The sequence below is a fragment of the Phocoena phocoena genome, chromosome 11 (genome assembly GCF_963924675.1).
Source record: "Phocoena phocoena chromosome 11, mPhoPho1.1, whole genome shotgun sequence".
Taxonomy (NCBI): Eukaryota; Metazoa; Chordata; class Mammalia; order Artiodactyla; family Phocoenidae; genus Phocoena; species Phocoena phocoena.
In genome coordinates this window covers 19,068,806-19,092,447 of record NC_089229.1, presented here as the reverse complement: position 1 = coordinate 19,092,447, position 23,642 = coordinate 19,068,806, and positions in this window count along the sequence as shown.

Genomic DNA, 23,642 nt, shown 5'->3' with positions numbered 1-23,642 from the left:
AATAAGATAAGGTTTATTTTTCTCACATGTGAAAGAAGTTCAGAGATGGGCAGTTCAGAGCTGGAAAGGCAGCCCATGATGTCATTCAAGGACACAGGTTCCTTCCAGCTTTCCCCTCTGCAATCCTTAAAGTGACCCTCTCAAGATGGCTGCCAGGACTCCAGCCATTGTGTGGAGGCAGGAAGATGACAAAAGGCAAAAGGAACACTTGCTGGTTGATTCTTTCCCATTTAGGGGCCTTTCTGAGAAGCCCCACTGGTGACTTCTGCCTATAATTAATTCATTGGCCAGACCCTATTACATGGCAACCCCCTCTGCAAGGTAGGTTGGGAAATGTAGTTTTAGCTGTGACTATTTCTACACCCAACTAAATCAAGACTCAGTGATAGCAGAATGGATCAACATTGAGTCAACAACTAGCAGTATCTGCCATGTCTACAAATCTACAAAAAAAAAAAGTCTGGGGCTTCCCTGGTGGCGCAGTGCTTGAGAGTCCGCCTGCCGATGCAGGGGACAAGGGTTCGTGCCCCGGTCCGGGAAGATCCCACATGCCGCGGAGCGGCTGGGCCCGTGAACCATGGCCGCTGAGCCTGCGCGTCCGGAGCCTGTGCTCCTCAACGGGAGAGGCCACAAACAGTGAGAGGCCCGTGTACCGCAAAAAAAAAAAAAAAAAAGAAAGTCTGTTCCAAGAATCAGAACTATAGCCAATTCCCAGTAAACCTCATCTGTGGGGCTTTAGGAAAGCAGCTCGTAGAGAATCCCCAAATCAAAGTTAAGACTATATTAACCACAGAATATAGGAACTGGATTGAATGTAAACTTAGTTAAACTTCTATCCTGTGATTAGGAATCCAGTTTTCATTCTATAGATATTATCTGAAATTCTAAAAACTATAAAATAAATTAAGAATTGTATCATATTAATTGCTTGGGGAGAAATGGCCAAGAGGTTAACTAACTAAAGGATTGTTACCTATCCTTTGCCTTTCTTTAAATATTGGAGTGGAATTGAAGTGTGCGCCTTCTCTCTTCTCTTCTTTTTTACCCAGTCCCTCTATCTCCGGCCTTGAGTTTATAAAATTCAGAGCCTCTCAAGCATTTTCTTTGTTGGGCCACTGACCCCTGTTGGGCGGGCGTTAGGGGCAGAGGGACCAAGCTTAGGACTGGCCCCTCCCCTGGTGGGTGGGGGAGGGGACAGGGCTTCCTTGTGTTAGAGTTAACTCCATAGCAGTCCCTGACATAGAATTGGTGCCTAGTAAATACTGATTTGAATTGAAGCTCAGATTTAAAAGATGGGGTGGTGGCAGTAGGCACATTCTGGTTCATTCTTCTTGGTACTTTACCCCAGCCCTCCTTGTTCCTGAGTGAGTGCAAAGAGTCACTGAAGTGCACCTGAACTTTCCTGTGTTCCTTCTCTTTCCCACAGCAGCGGGGTGCATGGTGGAGGGAAGGGGGGAGAATTAGAGACAGATGGGAACCTACTGGTTTCCTGTTTGCATGCCTCCCCTCAAGAATTATGGAAGAAAATTTATATTTTATTGAAAAATACAAAATTTGAAGTGAAAGAGGAAACTAGGGCATCTAATAATAATAGTAATAAGACTTAGAATCTGTCCCATCTTACACGTAGCACAAAGAGCCTTCTGAAGTGTGCTTCCATTCCCTCACACAAGTGATTCTGTCCAGGCACTGGCCCACCTCCTACATCCATGGGCTCTTTTTTGGGCCGGGCCTCTTGCTGGGTGACTCCACCTAGATTCTCAACTAAGAACGGAACATTTTCTTCATTTTCACCACACAGAGGAATGATATTATGTGCAGAACATCTGCAAATCTTAAGTGTGGGCCTCATGCTGTACCAGTTTCCCACACATAAATCTTCCCGTGAACTCAGGTCCACTGATACTTGCCTTTATAGGTGACTGTGAGGCCAAGCACATGTTGTCCTTTGGAGCAGAAAACCAAACCCCCTTTCCAATGGAAAACAGTCCACAGTTTTAGGAGGTTTGAACAATAGCTCACGGCCCTCTTGCTTGTCTGCTTTTTCATCCCACAGTTCTCCAGTCTGGATGACTGGACGCTCATTCAGGCAGCCGGATTCTGAGACTCTCAGATTGGAGGGTGTGGCCTATTCACCCATCCAGGGCTAAGGTTCCTCCTCAATGTGTACAGTCCAGCCTCTGTTTTCCCTTCTCCTTGGGCAAGGAGGTGGCAACGTCTTCGAGATCTATCGTTCACTCCATCTTCAGACCGCTTCAGTCAAACAAATTTGCTGCTAAATACCTTAGGTGGCAACTATAACGAATGGCTAAAAAACTAAGCAAATGAAAACTGGTGCTTCCATGTGACAGGATGTAATGCATCTATTAAAGATCACATTTTAGGAAAAATTATTGAATCACCTGGAAAAAAAGTTTATGATATATTATGACATAAAAAGAGCAGGTTATAGGACAATATGTAAAGTACGATCCAGATAGATAGATGGATAAATAGATGATAGATGATAAATAGATAATAGAGTGAGCGAGTAAGTGGACATAAGGGATGACGAGCGTTTCAAAACACTTAACTCTACCCTGAGGGCTGTGTTACTATTACCTTCCGTTCGCCTTACACCATCTAGAAAGACCAGTAGACACTTCTAGAAGGAAAACAATCTTATGACTACCCAAACACAAAAATGCAGAGAATTCAGGGGATGGTGTTCCCTTCCAGTCCATTCACTGAGTCAGTGATGGTCACTGGAAGCCAGCCCTTTGTCTCCCCTCTCTCGCCGTGGTTTTTCCATCCTCTCACATTTCTGCAGCATCCCAGCTCCACCCTGGCATTAAGAGATCCTTACAATCCTCCACAGGAGCAGGCATAGGGCTTCTGGAAGTTTCAGGGTGTGGCATTGTCGAGATGAACTCCTCTTGTTAATATTCAGTCCAGCACATAAAATTTAAGGTATTATTTACAATTAAAAGAAAACCTATCAAGATTATGGGGAACAGAAAGCCTCATTAGGTTACATTGACTTTGCCATATAATTAGGCAGATGTCATGATAAAATGTGTTAGCCTAGAAGGGAAAATACTACAGGTTTTTGGAGAGCAGATGAGTTACCCAATCATAATCATGGTTAGTCTTGAAAGTTGCGATTTCCATATCTTAAAGGACTCTCCTTTCTCTCTCTCTCTCTCTCTCTCTCTCTCTCTCACTCTTAATCATTTCTCCATATTCTTTTATCTCCTGGAAAAAAATTTCACCACACCCACTATTTGCATTGCTTCTTAGAGAACATTCTTCTTTGCAAGCTGGAGCTATGAATTTTCTGATTCAGGTCAAAGTTACTGAAGCCAAAAAGAATATGAAAGAAACGATAGGGAAAGTGAGGTGAGCTCTCTAGGTTAGATCAGAGGATGCCTGTTGGGGAGTAGGGAGTATGGAATGGGTAGCTAGGATGAGGCTAGACCATGGAGGGCTGAAATCTTAACTCGGTTATGGAGCTCACTAGAAAGACAACTGCTGAGTTGGGGCAGCAGGGTTTCCCCCCTGGCCCTCTGCTATTATCTTGTCCCAAATTCTGTTCCTGGCTTATTTCCCTCTTTCCTTCGTAGATGGGGTACTCAGCTGTTCTGGACAACAGAATGGGAAGTCGCTTAGATGCCCTGGAGTCTTGCTTTTGCGGTTCTGATACAGAGCATTAGACCTAATTTAATTTGAAAATAATACAGTAAGATGAAAGGAAATCCAACTTGAGCTCCTCATTTTAGAAAGAGTCCAAAAACAAAAAGATGATGTGAGCCCAAGAGATGAACCTCAAAGGAGGCCCTCTGGTCAATGGAAGCAGACGGGGCCAAACGTTTTTCCCATCCGTGTCTTGTCCCTCTGGCATGGAGGCTGGATGAGGGAGGGAGGTACATAGCAGAAGAGCTGGCCAACTTGCTGACGCTGCCCTCTTATTCAGCTCATGGAAACTTCATAGCATCTAAGGTCTATCTTTCCCCTTGGATTTGAGGGGAAACCACCTATAGCCCTCTTGAACTAGTTTCATGGAAGGAACTTCGATACTGTGCAAAATTTCACCCAAGATTAATTGAACTTGACATCCTGGATGTCTTTTGCATGACGTACTAAGGTAGTATTTTTGAAAATGTCAGTATCTGATCCTTGGTGTGTGGTTTTTAGATGTCTAAAGTATTCCCACTTCTCAATTTTCCTCTAAGAAGCTGGAATGCGATACATTTCGGGGTTTTCTTTATTTCGGATGAATCTCCACCTTGCTATAGCAGAGCTAAATATACTCCAAATCAACAATTCATCACAATAAAAAAAAAAAAAAATCCTGAAGGATATCCAGAGTGGCTGACCTCAGTTCAACACAAACCATTCTCTACTTTACGGGAAATTAGGATCACGGGCCAGCTTTACATTAAATGGAAAGTGTACGCTACCATCTTGTGGACAAAATATAAATAACACTGAAATCTACTCAAGACTACTTACCCTTCTCGGTATTGCAGTGAACAACTATCTCGTCCTGGGTTCCCCCATGCCATCATGATGACCGTCCCATGCAGTTTGGGACTTTGGTCTTTAGTGATCTCTGTCAACAAAATCAGGTGTAGTACAACATGAAAAAATGGGAGTTTACTGAGAAAATTGTAGAACACAAATGCCAGAGACCTGAGTCCTTGTGTAACATTGTGACTCGGGCTTCTTCTAGTTTTCACTTTTCCAATTGTAAAATGACTCTGGTCACCTCGTATGGCACACCTAGGTTTCTGGGTGGTGTTGACAGAGTTAGGTTTGCACCGTGTCCTGTGGAGTTGAATGTTTTAAACCAAAATAAACTGGTTTATTAATCAGTTATTTTCTAATGAATGTAAAAATTGGTTATTTTTCTCCTGAATGATTTTTACACATACACATGCACTAACTCATACACAAACACACTCATTTCCCACTTCCCGTGTACTAAAAGAATGACATTCTAGAACGTGGAAACATGAATAGTGTCATCACAGCTGAATAAAGAAGAAAACACAGAATCCCAGCATCTTAGGGTGGACAAGAACATCCAAGTTCATCAAACCCAATCACTTTTCTAATGCTTGCATCACTCGTACAATATCCACCCATTCTCTGAACATCCTTTTCCAGAATGTAAGAAAGTACTGGCAATGGTAACCACATAAAAGACAGAGAACTAGATTTCTACCATAAATTTCCAGGGATACATTTTGTTGTTAATAGAGACAGATGATCAAAATTAAGCTAGGCGGTAGAGAATCTTTACAGAAGATTCTGGAAATATTAGTCTCTTTTTCCTGATGTAGAGGCTGTAGTCTATTTATAGTATGCTGAATGGCTCTCATGCCCACTGGAGCTTAAAAGATCTAAAGTTAGAACTTTCCAGTGTTAAAAGTTCTTTCATCTCGTAGGGAAGCAAGACATCTACCATGAGCTGAAGGTGTTTCATTCCATTAATTCTTCCTTTAAGCATCATATCTAAGTTAGGGATATATGTGCAAGAGTGTGTGTGTTTGTGTGTGTGTGTGTGTGTTCCATGTGTTTTTCTTACTCATAGGAAAATCGTGACTTTCAGGTTGATCCTAGTGGTAAATCACCACTTACGAAGGCATCAAAATGTTCATTTTTGTTGTGAGCAAATAATGTAACTGGTCTCTCATTGTTTTCCTAGCTGTATAAAAAGAAATAATTTATGTCTTCTCTATCTCCCATAGAGAGATCGCAAAGTTTATGATACCACTATCCCTGATTAATCTCACTAATCTCGGTATTTATATTTCTATTACAACTTTACAATAGAGAGCAGAGTCTATTTTGAAAGAAATATGTTCACCTTCACTTTACTGTCAACGTTGAAGCACTGAGTTTCCACAAATAGAAAAGTTCTGAAACCACAACAAAATGACAACAACAGTAACGAAGACAGACAGGGCAGGGACCTGTTCTCAGCACTGGCTCTAGGAAGGACAGGTGAGAATTAGAAATTTTACTTAACATACTTGAGTCCCAGGCCTTCCAGATCAATTCCATTTGTCTCTGCATTTTTATTTTTTTGACCTCCCTCCTTGGGGCGGTGTGGGGGGCGTAGTTTGTTTGTTTGTTTTTACTATACTTTGTGGCCAAACGTATAAATGTAGTCTCTGAAGGGAGGCCATTACTTTCAAAGGTCTGAGGAAGCTTTAAAAAGAAAGTACATAAGGGATGTCCTTGATTAGCTAGGAGACCACCAGTGCTACAGTACCTTAAAATCAGTAAGAAAATTTCTCAAATCTGATAAGAAGGAGACTTCTGTATTGCATTGTTTTCCACAATTTAGACATGGTATTTTCAGTTTCCATATATTTTTCTGTGAATGATGAATTTTTGAATGTTAATACTAACATTTTATCACAAACATTTCATGGTTTTTCTTGTGCTTCAGAAACTGCTGCATTCTTACATATATATTGCATATATCCTTAGCAATCTGGGATAACTTAAAAGTTATTCTTGTCTCCAACAGGACTTATCTCCAAATTAATAATGGAATTCAATGGGAAAACAAGGCTCAGTGTCTAGAATGTTACTGGACAGTCAGCTGTTTGTATACTTTGCTCTGTATTTGAAAACTTCGTGTAATAGACATAAAAGATAATCTGAGTTGAAGGCATTATATAAATTCCAAATGAGCTCAAGGATAGGACGAATGATATTATGTATTGAGTGTCTGTGATGTAACAGGTAGTCTGCCAAGACGTTTCCATTTACAGGAAACTGACCATCTCCATTTCAAGCTTGGTGTGTATGAGTGACTTACCCAAGTCACAGAGTTAGAAGTACTGAATTAACACTCGAAGCCCACACCCTGTTTAGGCCGTGCCTGTGGTTCCTATATAAAGATTGAAGTGTGGCCTGGGTGAGTTTTGAATAGAGAAGTATATTTTATAAAGCAAATCATCCACCTCAAAATTTCCAGTGAACATTTTGGCTAAATAAGATCACATCTTGGGAGAGAAGTTGAAGTTGGTGATACAGATTTTGTGGTTACCTGCAAAAATGCCAGACCTAACGCTCTGACAAAGGGTAAGATCACTGAGGGATGACATGAAAACAATGGGGCACAAATCCTGAATCCTGGAGAATGCCCACAGGTAAGTGAGCGGGATAAAGAAATGAGCCTCAGGTTCACAACCAATCCATTAGACAAGGGGGTGGTGGTGGTGTCTCATGACTCCCCCCGTTACAGATCAGGAACTTGAAATACAGTGAGATGAATGATTTATTCAAGGTCACACATCAAATCAGCCTCCAACCCAGGACCATAAACCAGAGTCCCTGTCACCCAGCCCATTGTTTTTTGCCCCCATGATTTTAAACTGCAGGCCTTCTGTCTTTCCTCCCCAGTGGGTGAGAAAAAATAAACAAATTCCAATGAGTGCACCCAACCCAGTCTGGGCTTCCATCTCTGTTGTTCTGACAGCTTCCTGGTCCCTAAATGAAATGATCCCATATTAAGCCTTGGTGTACGTGGAGGGCGGGAGGGCAGACAGTGGGGGAGAAGCAGGAGTCAGTATTACTTTTCTCATTTAATTAACTGTATTCAACAGAGCTAATGCCATAGACAAGTTACTAAAGGCCAGTAACACATCCCTTAAGGAATACTTGGGGCCCATTTTTTCAGCCCATTAGTGACCAGAAGAACAGCCTCATAAACCCAGGTCTGCCAAAGCCAAAAGAAAAATGTGTATAATTGGAAAAAGGTTGAAAACAATCCTGGATAATAAATTACACTTAGTTCCTTTGTCCTTCCAACTCTACAGCTAGCATCACATTTCATAAGGGAGCCACGGAGAAAAGGCAAATGCTGAGAGGAAGTCTATACTTATTAGACACCAGAGAAAGGCCTCCGAGATTAGTGAAATCAGTTGTTTACTTCGAGTCGCGAACTTGAAGGGTGCATCAGGCCAAGGATGCTGCCTGATTCCCTCAAGGAACAGAGCACGCACGGCCCCACAGCTTGACCATTATCTACAGGAAAGCGGGCAGGAAGAGCTTAACAAAATATCTCCTAATTAGGTGTTCTGATAATCTTCTAAATTCTCTTGTGCAAAAGCCAGCTACCTACCTCATCTCCTTGGACTGCCCAGAGTCATAATCTACTCTTGACATTTAATGGATCTTCCTCTCCAGGAGACAGCCATTCAAGCAAAAGGAAGATGAATGGAGGTCTCCTGCTTACCAAGTGCATTTTCTTTAATAAGTAGATACATAAACATGCGTGCACACACATGCTGGTGTCTCGTGTGGATTGAAACCAGCTGGAATACATTTGTCAGGGAATGCCAAGCTTCAGTTGGTTGGTCTTAGAACTTGAAATGGATCCTCTCTGTGTTCTGGGATAAGTCCTCTGGACGTTCGCTTATGCTGCTGCCAGTGACGCGTGAATTTGATCATTCAATCCTTGTCCATTAAGACATTGGAAGACATATTTTTAAGCCCCCAAACTCCTGGGAGAGCCAGAGGAACCAAGGCAGCATGACCTCCCTGCGGAGAAGTTCTCATCACTGTCCCCTGCCTGGGCCACCACCTACCTACCCTATCTAGCATTCAGACTCGTTTTGCGTACCATTTCCCTCCTGGAAACATATCCAACAAGAGCTGGCATGCCCATATGCGTGGGTGGCACAGTGCAGGCTACTGGGAAAAGAATTTGCTCCCAAGAAACATCCTCTAGAAGTGGCCCCTTTTCAACATTATTAAGATACTACGTGCACCTCACATTTACTATGAGCTGTTGTGAAAGCAAGGTCAGTCTGTTGGCTACTTTCTCTATTGGAACAGTCGGTAGTCAGACCTTGAAGCAATACAAAGACAATGTCTTTTTATGCAAGGTCACCCCCAATATTAGAACCAGGATTAATTTCTGGTTGCCAGAAAGTCTTTCTGATGTGATTTGAACGATCTCTTGCTCTTCCAGAATCTCTTCCACCCAACCTCCCCCACACCATTGCCCCCGGCCATTTTTAAAGCCCTGCTAAGAAAGTAAATCCTGTGAAAGCAAGAATCTTACCTGTTCTGTTCATCACTGTGTTGGCACATCACACGCCCTAGACACACACCATAACAAATGTGGAGGGAAGAAGCAAGTAGAGAGAAAATTTTGAACTACAGTCAGTGCTCAGAGAAAGCCTGTCCCTTTGGCCATTATGTTGGTGCAGACTAAGTAGAGAGCAGGTGAAGTGTGCGGTATTGGATCTCTGATTGGTGAGAACAGCACACCCTACCTTAGCACAAAAAACCCTTTGGTTCAACCAAAGGTGCATCTTACAACAAGCATGGATTTTGTGTTTAGGTCTCTATTGAGGTGGCCAGCTCATCCAGGTGTACCTGGGAATTTCCTGTAGGTCCTGCATCCTGGGAAACTCTTCTATTCCAAGCAAACCATAAAGATTGGTCACTCTAGCCTCTAGATCTTCCTAAAGGAAGAAACGATCGTTGCCTTAAACTTAGATTCTGAAGATCTGAATTCAAGTTCCAGCGTCAGCACCTTCCATTCCCCTTGTCTTATGCAAGCCACTGAACTTCTCTTTTCCTTCTTCTGAAAAACAGAGAAAACTTTATATAGTAGTTGCAGGATTAAATTAGAAGCTATAGCCTTTAAGATCATCAAGGCAGGGAAAATTTATATTCCATCTTAGTAGCCCTGAATGAGTGTTTCTGAACACACTTTGTGAACTGAGACATAATTTTGCGTCCGAAGTGTTGCCAGTATTATAAGCATATCTTTTTCTCAAATACCTCTCTGTTCAATTCTAATGAGTCTGTATAGCTCCAGGTGAATCATAGTCTCTTCTGTGAAGCCCCTCAACTCACTCCAGCCACAGTTGTTTCCCTTGCTTTCATAGACTCTTAAGTCACTTGAAGAAGATTGTTCAGCATCACCACCATTAAGAGTATGTGCTCCACATCCAGAGATTTTTACTCCCTGACAGGCAGGGTCGACACCCCTACTCAGCCTTGAAGCAGTTACAGAAGACGGACCATCGCCCTTCTGCTTCCCATGAGAATATGAGATAAAATCTCTGAGGGGGGAATGAAACAGGAGGGAAGGGGGCAGGACACAACCTTTCAAAGAATGACATAGCCCAAGGACATGACATAAACCGACTAGAACTAAATGGGTCCAAGGTGGCGGACACTTCCACTAGACCTTGAGCCTCAGTATACACATCAGCAAGCTAAATGACGTGCCCACGGGCACCATGACAGTTTCAAGGCCAAGCATAAGGATCAAAAGGTGGCCGGTGGCCCAATTCCTGGAAATTCCCGCCCCTTCCTGAAATAGCTGGAATACTCCTCCCACTCATTAGCCTATGAAATTACCCACCCCTATAAAAACTGACAACCCCATACCCTGGGGCCGCTCTTGCCTTCTGAGGTAGCCCACACTCTGTCTACGGAGTGTGTTTCTCTCGAAATAAATCCACTTCTTACCTATCCAAAAAAAAAAGTGTGTGCTCTGGAGTCAGTGGAGCAAGTTTGGGCTCCGCCACTTAACATTAAGGTGACTTTGGGCAAGTTAGCTAACCTTGTGGGGCTCAGTTGTCTTCCTTTGTAAAGTGGGAGCAATTTGAATAGTATCTATCTCATTTGTAGTTGGGTGTATGGGATGAGATAATGTTATATCTATGCCTGGCATAAGCTAAATGCTTAGATATGTCAGTTGCTCTGCCCCGAAATATATTTAATACTTACATGCTTACAATCCTTCTTGTATGACCTCTGACTTGGAGAAAGATCCCTTTGCAGTTATAATCTTTCATCTTCCTTAAACTTTTTATGGATTTACTGTGTTTCCTTCTCCTAGATTGTAAGTTCCTTGAGGTTAATAATAATAATAATAATATAATATAATCTGGACCACCTCCACCAAGACCAACAGTAGTGATAACATTTTGAGTGTACTTTTTAGTGTACCAGACACTGTACAAAGCAAATTGTCATCAATGGGGGAGCCCTAACTATGAAGCAGGTACTTTACTTAGATCACTTCGTTAATCCCCATAACATCTCAGTGTGGTAGGGATTATTAGCTCCACTTTACAGGTGACCTTAGATGAGGTGGAAATTAGGTAACTTCCCTATTAGCTGAGACTCATTGAAGACTGACTGGTTCCAAAGCTCGTGCCCTTTCTGTACTGCTTAAGTCCTGGGGTCCCCCAGACCATCTGGTACAATTCCCCTCACACACATAACAAAGTGCTGCTTCTCAAATTTTTATGTGGATACAAATCACTTGGGGGTCTTAATAAACTTCAGATACTGGTCTGTAGGTCTGGGGTGGGCCTGAAGTTCTGCATTTCTAACAGGTTCCCAGTGATGCTGCTGCTGCTGGTACAGGGACCACACTTTGAGTAGCAAGGTCACATAGCTGTCCAGTTGGGTTGTTTAACAGGTGAAGGCTCTAGGATCTACATCTTCTGAAATTCTTGGGGCTAGAAGTCGGTGAGGGGATGGCAGGAAGAGAATATTTTGTGAAGCTGAATAAGCGACGGGTCATATTTCGGTATTATTCCTACTTAGAGTGAACATAACTTGGGACCACTTTTATCTATTTCTCTTAAATTCTATGATATTCGCTGTTCCTCAAATTCCCCTGATGATCAGCTGGGGTAGTTAGGAACCATGCAGCTTCCCCAGGCCCTTTACCAAGGTGGGGTCCAGGAATTTTTAATTTTAACAAGTATTCCCAGTGACTCAATATTAGAACATTTTGGAAAATGCTGTTAAGTGCTAGAGAAGTTGCAGAAGCAGGCAATAAATGAGGGGTGGTGTTATCAAGAAAGGCTTGAAGGGGAAGTAGGAGATGGAGTTTGTCTTTAAAGAATGAGAGGGAAAAACAAAAGGAATTCTTACACATTGGTGTAAATTGGTATAACCATTTTAGACAATTATTTAATGGTATCTACCCATGTTGAAATACATCTATCCTATGAGTCAACAATTTCACTTCTAGATATAGACCAAACAGAAATTCATCCATATGGGTACCTGAAGTCTGACTGAGGATTTCGTACCAGCGTTATTTTTAATGGTCCCAAGCTGGAAATAAATCAGATTTTAATCAATAGTAAAACGGAAAGATTGCATTATAGTCATATGATTGAATGCTATAAAGCAAGGAAATGAATCAACCATTGCAATAAATACACACAGAAAAATATGTACAATATGGTTCCTGTTATTTGAAGTTAAAAACAGGCAAAACTAATCTATGGCATTCGAAATCAAGACGTGACTATCTATGGTGAGCTGGAGGGGGCTAATGTCTGGGAGGGGGCTTAGTAAGGGAGCTTCTGAAGTGCTGGTAGTATTCTATCTCTTAGTCTGGGTAGTGGTTATATGGATATGTTCATTTTGTGATAATTTGTTCAGAGGTACACTTAACAAATATGTGTTCTTTTCTATAAAATACTGTGTTTTAAGAAAACACACGGGGCAGACACACACACACACACACACACACACACACACACAGAGGTTTTAAAAAGAAGGGGGAGACCACAGCACAGTTATGCTCTAGGCAATGTTTGCATTGACTATATTTCTCAAGGCTCATCTCTGGGATATAACATTGAACGGGCCCTCAGGGACTTTGTTTTCCCAATCTTATGGTATAAAAATAATGTTTGACATTGATTCTTCCCAAACCAGGTATTTCTGAAGAAAATATCATATGGACCACATCCATCTTTCTCTTGGAGAGATATTTAAGCATCAATCACCCCGTGGACTAGTTTTGTTCTTGATTGGAAGGAATAGCCAAGACTCATTGCCTCTGGAAATTTGCCATAACCATTGGGCTTCCCAGAGAATTTTCAGTAAAGCACAATAATCCTGCAAACAACTTAGTCAGCTCAGTAATCACATGTTTCCAGTTTCCATCTCTCCACACCTCCCCAAGCACACAGACATGCCCATTGTTCTGGCTTCTGTGACCAACCTTGAAAAATCTACCTTCTACAGCTCCCAAGGCACGAGGTTTGCTTTTTCTGATTACCCAGCTGGCCCTTAGTCCTGGCTTTATCTTCAAGCCAGAGGCCTGGGTGGTCTTTGAGAAACCTGAGGAGAAGGTCATTAACAAGGCATCATATCCCCAAACTGATGTTTTACGAAACCTCAAACTTAAATCCTCCTGGAGCCTTGTCTTCTCCTAGTTGAAGGTAGTATCATGGGAACTTGGGCAAGAAGTTGGAAGTGTTCTGAAATGATGCAAAAGCAAGTGTTAATCTCAAAACAATACAAAGCAAGTGACTTATTTTAATAAGTCGGTCAGTAGACACATAGTGGGGGGTTAATATGCAAATAACTAGAGTGAAAGGAAATGAATTATAATAACGGGCCAGTTGCTCATAGGTCATTTACCTTCCTTTCAGAAGATCTGCCCTTGGACACCAGTTTTTAAAGTAGGACCTGCAAACTGACAGCCGGCAGGGCTAATATCACCCACAGATGAGTTTGGTTTGGCTTGAACAGATAAGTTTGGATGAGCTTTAAAACTCAGGAACTTCACACTAAAATCCATACTTATGGCTTCTCTTTAAAAACGGAAAACTCTGGTACCATTTCCCCATGTTAACAATTGCTGGAGCCACCATCTCCCATTGCTCTACACCAGACTGCTTGGCTCATTTATAATTTATGTTTTCTACCCTGCTATGACAGTGTCTGTCTTCAGAGACAAGTCCAATGCAAGGGGGTTTGTACCTGCCCACAGGGCTGTTGACAGGACGGGCTTAGGCAGCCATATTTTCCCTGATGTTACCTCTCCCTCTGGCCCTCCACACCTCACCTGTGGCTGACTTCACCAGGGATGGCACCCGAATCAAAGTTGGCCCGTCCTGAAGCTTGCCAGGACTTCTGGCCTGGCAAGGAAAAGTAAGCAAGGGTAATTGCATTCTTCACTCAGAATGCTGGAATTAGAAAACTGAGCAACTTTTGCCAGCTAGTGGGGGAGAAAACTGAAGATTACCAAACGCATTTAGCATCACAGCAAGACAAAGCCCTGTGTGAGCTGAGCTTCATGGTGGAGAAAACCCACTGAGAGAGGAGAATAAATTGTGCACCAAAAGAGGCCGTGATAAGACACCAGGTGGCCTTGAGAGTTTGAGAGCACAGATTTGCCCCTTGAGGCCACGCTCAGTTCTAGTTCTGGTGAGAGCTGATGTCTTCGGTTTCTACTCCTCAGATGTCCATGAGTTAGGAGAAATTTACCCCACTTGTCTTATATCCACCCTTCTTAGGAAAATAATACCATGAATTTCCTTAAGGGAACCATTCCACCGTGAGAGAATAGCCCATGTGAAAATGAAGCCTATGCACAGGGGAGAGAAGACCCCTACCCTAAATATTTCAGATCTTTCTTGTCTCTGCAGAAATGGTTGTGTGCAAAAAAATAGGCTCTCTAAGCCTTCATTCAGCATATGTGCCTATATTTAAGGTACAATTGAGAAATTCAGTAATGATAAAAATACATTTCATAAGCATTTATAGAGTGTCATTTGTACATTGCCCACTGTGGTAGGCACTGAGAGGGAAACAAACATGACCGAATCCCTACAATCAAGGAGCTCATGATCCAGTGGAGAAGACAGAAAACGTACATGAATTTCTATAGCAATACAGAATGAAATAAACATTATAGTAAATACTTGCCAATCCTCATAGGGAGGAGAAGGGAGGGAAGAGAGGGGAGGGAGCGGTTCTCTCTAACTGGGGTTGGGGGCAGTTTGGTAATCTGGCTTCCTGGCAAATGAGAAGGAGAGATGGCAGATGCAGACCAATTTACAAGGAGGCACCGACAGCAGGACCATGTTGATGGACATGAATACAAGGAAAGAAAAGGAATACAAGAGAGCTGGGAGCATAGCAGGACAGAGGGAATAATCTCCTTCCCAGGGACTTGAGGCATCATTGAATGACAACCTGTAGCTGCCATCATAGTGGCACCAAAACTGAATTATCATGAAGGGGCAGAGGAGGAAGAGATCATTGTGGGTGTGGATGGTCAGAGAACCTGTCCTAAAGAGACTTTGGTGGGGCTTTGAAGTTTACATAGGGTTTAGAAGAGAGTGAGAGGCAGCAAAGAGCACTCCAGGTGGAAGGAATCACGGGGGCAAAGGCAGAGGAAGCTGAAGAAGCCGTCCTTTGTCCTCTCAGGGCCAGTGTGTGTGTGTCTGGGAGGAGGAAAGAGGGAGCAGACCAGCTTTACTGGAGTTGATAGTTCAGAGTGGAGAGTGGTGGAAAAACACTGTTGATAAGGCCGTCTGGAGCCAGCCCGTGGAAGGCCTTGGATTTCTGGACGAAGGGTTTGGACTTGATCCTGGAGGCAGTGGGGGCCAGAGAAGACTGGGGAAAGGGGTTGACTTGATGAAAGAGTTCCTCATTCACTAAAGAAAAGCACCAATGCAGATCATTTTTCTCCTTAGAAAACAATCACAGAATTTAGCTTTAAATGCACCCCCAACTCCATGAAAAGCATATACCAGCCCCTGCAGGGCTCCCGGGGGGAGTTCATGAGTTCAGACTCAAAACGCGAGACGTGTTTTACTTGGCATTTAAGCATGTCTATGGGTGATGCATGTCCTCAGACGAGGACAGAATGATATGATTAAACATTTTATATCAGCTACTCTGCCTCTCCCATCGTGCCTTTTCCCTCCACAGTTCAGCCTCTGATTCCTCCACTTCTGGATATCCAGAGCAAAATAGCTGTAAGACAGATCGTATGGCTTCTTAGTGGCATCTGTGGTGTAGATGCTAAGGATAAAGTCTTTGGAGACAGTAACTACTGCTTTCTCAAGCTTTCTAAGTCTCTCTGGGTCCTTAGCAGTGTTTAGGAGCACCTAGTCTGGCACATGGCAGGGACTCAGCTAGAAATAACTATTAACAATGCTTATGATACATTTGGTTTTTAATGGAAACTTTAGAGATATTTATTTTCTTCTTTCTCTCATCCTTCCTGCTCAGTGTCTTCCTACTATTTCTTCCTTTCTCTTTCTTCTTTTTTCTTTTCGATTTTCTGTTCAGTTCATTCTTCTCTCTTTCCCCACTTTTCCCTCTTTCTTTCTACTTTCTATCTCCTTGTAACTTTCTTTTTCCTTACAGGAACTGGGAAAGACAAGGGTGTGTGGGCGGCCATGGCGTCCCTCCAAGGAAAGTGTGAGGCTTTGGGCAAAATAGATCTCTCATTTCTTCCAAACATAGGTCTAATCTGAACTGTCTCCAGGCTCTAGTCTCCAATCCAACTTCAGTGGTTTCAGTTGGACTCCATGAGAAGGGACCCCAGGGATGCTGTGTCGTTAGTCTTGTCTTGGAGAAAATCACTTTCTGTGCGCCTACTTGTCTCGAAGGTTGGGGCACCCACATTCCCTTTCCTCAAGTCACCAGAGCCCAAGAGAGACTTCTGAGCAAAATGCCTGGCTGAAGAGAAGCAGGACTTCATTAAGAGTTTGATTTATCCCCAAATGATCTATTGTTATGCATCAAACATGTTTTCCCTACAAACCAGTTGGCAGGGAGCACGCAGATAAATTACTACAAGATGTAACCAGACAAGCTGTTCAAAAAGGAAATGGCTCTCTGTGTGTGGAACTCAGGAGAGCACATCTATAAACATGTGTTGGGAAATCAATTCAGTCTAAGTTTGCTGGAAGAAATGAGCTACTGCCCCCAAACTACCAGCTTGCTGTGATAGCTGACTGCTCTTTTGAGGTCATCGTCCATTGTCTCAGTGGTGAGGATGAAAAAACAAGGTCGAGACCTACTCTGAAGTGTCTTCAGAGCAAAGGGGATCTTGAGTTATCCATAGACAATTGTGAATTCTCTCCTTCGGTACAAGTCAAGTTAGCTAATCTTGTTCTGTTGGAGAGAATGGGTTAGAGTTTATTCTATCTGCATATTACAATATTTAGTTGTAATGATAGATTTCAAAGGAATAATAGTAATATAGAGTATAATATAGTATAGTACAGTATAGCACAGTGCTGTATAGTTTGATGTGGAAGAAGAACCCCTGGGCATGACATCAGAGAAAAGTGGGAGGTATAAATCCTGTCTGACCACATGCCAGTTGCTAGCTCTGTGACTCTTGGAAAGTTCCTTAACTTCTCTGAGATTTCCCCCTCTTTTATAAAGGGGGGCAGGCACATACGACTTGCCTTACAGGTTGTTTTGTTTTAACGCATGCAACATGCCTCATAACTGCACTGTGGCCAATTAAATTTAAACGAATTAAACTAAATACAATTAAACTTTAGTTCCTTAGTCACACTAGCTACATTTCAACTGCTCAGTAGCTACATGGGGCTTCTGGCTACTGTACTGGGCAGCACGGTTATATAACATTTCTATTATTATGGAAAGTTCTACTGGACGGTACTGTCCGAGAACATTCCAGAAGCAGTGTAAGTACTTCACGCATAATTGTTGCTCCCTGCTTAATAGTTCAAAGCACTTTCACACATAGGACCTGATTGAAGGGCTGTCTATCCAGCAAAGTTGGAATGCCCTTTCTCTTAGGCATCACTGTCTCTCTGTATCGTGTTCTAACCTGACTCAAGTCTACAAAGCATGGTGATTGCTGGAAAATTGGAGAGTATACAGAAAGAGGATTTCTGGGTCTTTAGTTAAAAGATACCAAATGCATATACGATAAGCCTTAACTCCAGCCACAAAACACATCTCAGTAGAGATAACAAATAGGAGTAGAAATGAAGTGCAATCAACAACAAAAACAAACAAATCTTTATCTGATAGCCCAGTATCCCTTTTTCTCTGAAGACACTTCAGAGTAGGTCCTGACCTTGTTTTTTCATCCTCACCACTGAGACAATGGATGATGACCTCAAAAGAGCAGTCAGCTATCACAGCAAGCTGGTAGTTTGGGGGCAGTAGCTCATTTGCTCCAGCAAACTTAGACTGAATTGATTTCCCAGCACATGTTTATAGATGTGCTCTCCTGAGTTCCACAAACAGAATATCCACCAAATACTAAACATGGGCTAGCGCTAACATGCATGTTACCCTCTTAATGTTTCATTTAACCACCTTGGAAAAGTCCCAGTGTAGATGAAAGCTACCTCAAGGTGTATAGCTGAAGCTTAAGAAATGTTCTCAAGGTCAAGGCAGAGTGATCACAAATTCACTTTCGTTTGGCTGAGGACCATCTTGACTTTCCACGCTGAGACCAACACATCTGTGCTGTAGCTGAAGGGGTTGTAGCATGACAAGAAGGTCCTCTTGATCTTCAGAGCATATTTCTTGGCAGAGACAAAGTAAAGTAAGCCCAAGGTAAGGTGGCCCTCCATATATGCAGCAGTGAAAAGAACAAAAGCAGCAGCTACATTTGTTGAGTGCTTAATGTATACACTGTTCTATTCATATTATGCGGGTTATCTGATAGTCTCCACCATAACCTTATGAAGTAAGAACTTTAATATCTCCATTTTATAGGTGAAGAAGTGAGGCACTGAATGGTTAAGAACCCACCCAAGCTCACGAGCTACTAAGTGGTGGAACCAGGACTGGCCTGGGTGGTTTAGCAGAAGTTCACATTTTTAACCACTGTTCTCTGAGGCCTATCAAGGTAAGTGATCTCTCTGTGGTTTCCTCATTTCAGTTTCAAAAAAACATTGAATTCTTTTATAATATTTAGGGTTTTCCGTCTGCAGTGTTTCTGGTCACTGAAGGAAACAGCTCTAAATATTAAAGAAAGTTATCGTATTACAGACGATGATGGAAACACTGCTTTCTAGATTAGTCAACTTATAGATTTATGTAAACAAGTATTTCATGAGTAAATGAAGATAATAAATGCAAATGAGACAGTGAGATCATTTTATCTTTGAAGGTGTGGAAACATTTTGTCCCATTGTTTGAGTGAAGAACGTGTGAAGTGAAAAATGGGCACTTAGATGGGAAGGTCAACAGACCAAGACCTCTAGGCCAGCTGCCTGATTTCATAAACAGTTTTATTGGACCACAACCCCACCCAATCATTTATGGATTGGCTATGGGTAGAGCTGGATAGTTGTATGGCCCACAAATTCTAATATATTTACCATCTGGTTCTTTCCAGAAAAAGTTTGCTGACCCCTGACTTAGATGGCAGTGAGAAAACAGCGTTATGTTCCGAAAGTGGGTCTTATCTTATAACCATCATTTTCAGTGGACTGAAAACATACGACTTCAGTGGTACAGTATTAATAAAATTTGATATTGTTGAATTTTACATAATTGAAAACTGCAAATAAGAAGAGTTGAGAGGTCAAATGGTAACTTTATAATAAACGCTATTGCAGTCCTGAATTTGGAGGCCAAAGGCAATCATTAAGTAAGGTAGAAGGAGGGTCTGTTTATTGACCTCACAGGAGATAATATAGTAGTCCATTGGTATCTGCGGGGCAATTGGTTCCAGAAATCGCCCCCCAGCCCCCACCCATGCCGCAGATACCAAAATCCAAATGGATACTCAAGTCCCTTATATAAAATGGCATAGTATTTGCATATAAGCTACGGACATCCCCCCCTATACTTTAAATCACCTCTAGATTACTTACGATACCTAAAGCAATTTAAATGCTATATAAATAGTTGCCATTGTGTGCAAATTCAACTTTTGGTTTTTGGAACTCACGGGAATTTTTCCCTCTGAATATTTTCAGTTTGCGCTTGGTTGAAACCGAGGATGTGGAACCTATGAATGCAGAGAAATGACTGTATTCTGTACCTCTGGAGGTATGAGAGTCAAGTTGATAAGAGCTTGATATACTAGGGGCAAAGGCCCCATCCTGGCTGTAAAAAGACTTAGTGGTTCACAGTTCTGATTGCATGATGGGATCACAAGGGGAGCTTTTAAAAACCCCAGAGCTATTCAGGGTTTTTTGTGGTTCCAAATTTTAGAATTGTTTTTTCTATTTCTGTGAAAAATGCCACTGGAGTTTAGATAGGGATTGCAATGATTCTATGGGTAATATGGGTAATATAGACATTTGAATAACATTAACTCTTCTGATCCACAAGATACCGTTCCATGTATTTTTGTCTTCTTCAATTACTTTCATCAATGTCATAGTTTTGGTGTTTGGATCTTTTACTTCCTTGGTTAACTTTATTCCTATTTTATTGTTTTCAATACTGTTATAAATGGGATCGTTTTCTTTATATCTTTATCATTCCTGGTGTACAGAAACACAACTGATTTTTATATTTTGATTTTGAGTCCTGACACTTTATTCATTTTTGTAGATTTAACAATTTTTTTGGTGGGGTCTTTAAAATTTTCCATATACAAGATCACCTCATCTGCAAACAGAGACAATTTTACTTCTTCTTTCCCAATTGAATGCCTTTAATTCCTTTTTCCTTTCCTGTTTGCTCTGGCTAGGATTTCTAGTACTATGATGAATGAGTGGTGAAAGTGGACATTCTTGTCTTGTTCTTGATCTTAGACTGAAAGCTTTCAAATTTCATCATTAAGTGTGATGTTAGTTGTGGGTTTGTCACATATGACCTTTATTATGTTGCAGTATGTTTCTTCTACACCCAGTTTGTTGAGTTTTTATCATGAAAGTATGCTGAATTTTGTCAAATACTTTTTCTGCACCTATTGAAATGATCATATAATTTTTATCTTGCATTCTATTAATGTGGTGTGTCACATTTATTGATTTGTGTGTGTTGAGCCATCCTTGCCTCCCAGAGATAATTCTCACAAAGCTATCTTGAGAATGTACAAAACTGGAGGCATCACACTCCCTGATTTCAAACTGTATTATGAAGCTATAATAATGTAAACAGTGTAGTACTGGCATACAAACACATAGACCAATGAAACAGTATTAAGTGACAGAAATAAACCCATGAATACATGGTCAACTAATTTTTGACAAGGAGCCAAGAATACTCAATAGGGAATATATAGTGTCTTCAATAAATGGTGTTTGGAGAACTGGATACTCACATGCAAAAGAATGAAATTAGACCCCTATCTTACACCACTTACAAAATTAACTCTAATGGATTAAGGACTTAAATATAAGACCTGAAATCATAAAACTCCTAGAAGAAACATAGGGGAAAAGTTCTTTGGCATTGATTTTGGCAATGATTTTTTAAAAATCTGACATCAAAAACACAAGCAACAAAAATAAACAAGTGGGACTGACTACATCAAACTAAAAAGCTTATGCACAGCAAAAGAAACAATCAACAAAATGAAAAGACAATCCATGGAATGGGAGAAAATATTTTCAAGTCATATATGAGATAAGGGGTTAATATCCAAAATATGGAAGAAATTCATACAACTTAATAGCAAAAAAAAACCCCAAAAGACCTCAAAACCAAAAAACAAATGATCTGATTTTAAAATCATCAAAAGACCTAAATAGACATTTTTTTCCAAAGAAGACATACAAATGGACAGTAAGTACACGAAAAAGTGCTCAACATCAATAATCATCAGGGAAATGCAAATAAAAACCACAATGAGATATCACCTCACACCTGTTTAGAATTGCTGCTATCAAAAAGACAAGGATGTACGGAAAAGGGAACCCTAGTGCACTGTTAGTGGGAGTGTAAATTGGGCCAGCCACTATGGAAAACAGTAGGGAGGCTCCTCAAAAGACAAAAAATAGAACCACCATATGATCTAGCAATCTCACTTCTGCGTATTTATCCAAAGGAAATGAAATCACTATCTCATAGAGATATCTACACCCCAAGTTCATTGCAGTATTATTCACAATATCCAAACATGGAAATAACCTAAATGACCATTGATGGATCAATGGATGAAGAAAATATGGTATATATATATATATATATATATATATATATATATATATATATATAAAATATACACACACAGTGGAATATTATTCAGCTTTAAAAAAGGGCAATCCAGGGGCTTCCCTGGTGGCGCAGTGGTTGAGAGTCCGCCTGCCGATGCGGGGGACACGGGTTCGTGCCCCGGTCTGGGAGGATCCCACGTGCCGCGGAGCGGCTGGGCCCGTGAGCCATGGCCGCTGAGCCTGCGCGTCCGGAGCCTGTGCTCCGCAACGGGAGAGGCCACAACAGTGAGAGGCCCGCGTACCGCAAAAAAAAAAAAAAAAAAAAAAGGGCAATCCTGACATTTGTGACAACATGGGTGAAACTTAAGTGCATTATGCTAAGTAAAGTAAGTCAGACAGAGAAAGACAAATACTGTATGGTGTCCCTTATATGTGGAATCTAAAAAGGTCAACTCACAGAAACAGAGAGCAGATTGGTGGTTGCCAGGAGCTGAGGGATAGGTGAAATGAGGAGATGTTGGTAGAAGGATACAAATGTCCGGTTATAAGACATCTGGGGATCTAACGTACAGCGTGGTGACTATAGTTAACAATACTGTGTTGTATAACAGCCATAATAAAATGGTAATTATGTGAGGTGAAGGATGTGTTAAGTAACCTTATTGCAGTGAACATTTCACAATATATAGACATATCAGATCATCACACCTTAAGCAACATTATATATCAATTATATCTCAATAAATCTGGAAATCAAACAAATAACCAACCCAGAGCTCAGGCTGCTTACCATACCAATTAGCTCAGAACCTCTGGGGGTGGGATCTAGGCATCAGTATATTTTAGTATATGTGCTGCCGAAGCGAGCACTAGGCATCAGTATATTTTAAAGATCCCTGGGTGATTCCAGTGTACAGCAAAGGTTAATCCCTCTCTGGAAATGGGCTGTTCTTTGTGGGAGAGGGCAGAATGTGCTTCTATTTGCCTTGAGACTTTCCATGAGATAGTACTTCTACCCAGACCCTCTCCACTTGGGTAACTACCGACAAAGGTTCTCTCTTTGACCAAATTTTAGTCAGCCTCCTCTGAGCCCTCTGCTCAACTAGACTTGACTGTGGGCTTTGGTCTCTATCCTTATAGAGTCCAGTTTTAGCAAGAATCCTCTGAAGTCCATTTAGCTAGAATCCCTCATCCTCAATATTTGGAGAATCACCCTCAATATCTGATCACTTTCCTCATCCCCCTCCCACAATTCCCCGGTATCGGATCCTCTTGGCCTGCCCTCATCAAGAACCCTGTTGGGTCAGTTTAGCAAGAATTATCCTACCCTCTTAGTAATTTTCTATCCACCGACCCCCGCCTTGCTCCTTGGCTATAAATCTCCACTCCCTTGGTATTCAGACTTGAGCCTGAGCTCTCTCCCCTTCTGCCAAAAGGCTTTGCAATAGATCGTCTTGAAGGAAGTCTTCCTTATCATCTTTAACAAGCACCAGAATAATTTTTTCTTTAACACTGCTACTCACCCTTAATGTCTCAGTTTAAGTCTTAAATGTCCTTTTCTCTAGGAAGTCTGAATTAGGTGTCCCTCTCTATGCTCACAGAGCCCCCTCTACTCGTCCTATCAATTGCTATTGTAATTTCCTGCGTACTCTTCTCCGTGTCCCATTTGACTCAAAATGTCATGATGGCAACGCTGCATCCACCTTGCTCCACGTGAACAACAGCCGCAGCAGTGAATACTCACTGCATCACGCACGGACTATGTGTCACTCCCTGCGCATATTATCT